This window comes from Humulus lupulus, chromosome 9 (genome assembly GCF_963169125.1).
Source record: "Humulus lupulus chromosome 9, drHumLupu1.1, whole genome shotgun sequence".
In the NCBI taxonomy this organism is placed as follows: Eukaryota; Viridiplantae; Streptophyta; class Magnoliopsida; order Rosales; family Cannabaceae; genus Humulus; species Humulus lupulus.
Window position 1 is genome coordinate 78,345,585 of NC_084801.1, and position 1,330 is coordinate 78,346,914.

The 1,330-nt window shown below is 33.5% G+C and overlaps 1 non-coding gene across 1 annotated transcript; it reads left to right on the top strand.

The window, feature by feature from the left end:
* The first annotated feature begins 669 nt into the window (after nt 1-669).
* On the top strand, nt 670-776 carry LOC133802825 (small nucleolar RNA R71). Its single transcript, XR_009877571.1, has one exon. It is a non-coding gene; the product is annotated as a small nucleolar RNA R71 (small nucleolar RNA).
* Nucleotides 777-1,330: the final 554 nt, after the last annotated feature.

The following is a 1,330-nucleotide window of genomic DNA, read 5'->3' on the forward strand; positions in this document are numbered from 1 at the left end:
GTTTAATAATTGATTGAGACTGATTTTGTAGGATTTGTTGAGTGGATCGCATAAATTGTTGTAAATTATCTTCTAAGGAAGGTTTTCTTTGTTGCAGATATGGTTGATTTTGTGGGGTATGATCTTGGTTTTGCCTGTTGTATTGGTGCCCTTGATTCATTTCGGGTTGGTTTTGTCTCCATGAAAAGTTCGGATGGTCTCTCCAATTTGGATTGTAGGTGGATGAAAATGGGCTATCATTTGGTTTCCCATAAGCATGAAGAGCATTGGCCTCCTCAGAAAAGGCTTCTTGGTAGGAAGGACATGATTGGGCATTATGGCAAGGACTAGAACATATAGAACAGACATCTTTTCTTGGTTGTATTGGAGAATTTATAGTTTGGCTTATGGCTAAAGCTTCTACTTTTCTCGCTAATTTGTCTAAGGATGTTCTTAAGTCTAATTCATCTTTTACGTTATACCTTCCTCCTCTTTTTGGTGAATTAGTTGACCTAGACCTAGGATCAAAATAATTCCATTGTTGTGAATTGACAGATAAATCTTCAAGGGCGTCCCACGCCTCTTGTCCTTGAAATTTTAAAAAATTTCCAGTATGCATAGATTGAATCATTTGATGATTTAGAGGGATTCAAACCATCATAAAAATATTTTACAAGTCTCCATTTTTCAAAACCATGATGAGTACATTTTAATAATAAATCTTTAAATCTTTCCCAACATTCATAAAACTCTTCATTATCTTTTTGAAAAAACTTGGAGATTTCTCTCCTTAGACTATCAGTTTTAGACATAGGAAAAAATTTAAGCAAGAATTTATTGTAAAGTTGATCCCATGTAGTTATAGACCCTGTGGGAAGGGAATTTAACCAAGCTTTTGATTTGTCTTTTAATGAAAAAGGAAACAATCTTAGTTTGACCGATTCATCAGAAAAATTTTGAAATTTAAATGTTAAGCAAATTTCTAAGAAATCTTTGACGTGCATGTAAGGATCCTTTCTATCTAACCCATAAAAAGATGGCAAAAATTGAATGGTTGCTGGTTTAAGCTCAAAATGAGTAGCAGAAGTTGTAGGTAAAACAATGCATGAAGGAGCATTAGATGAAATAGGTGCAAAATATTCAAGCAAAGTTTTTCAGGCACAACATTTTCATCAACAGGATTCGCAATAGGATCCATGATGCTCAAATTTTTACTAACACTTTCAATTTTTTTACTAATCTCTTTTTAGAGTTATGTTCCCAATGATGCATATAATTTTCACAAACAAGGCAACAAGGATAATCTCAAACAAGAAATTTTCTGATGTGGAAGATCAGTTAAAACCGCAAC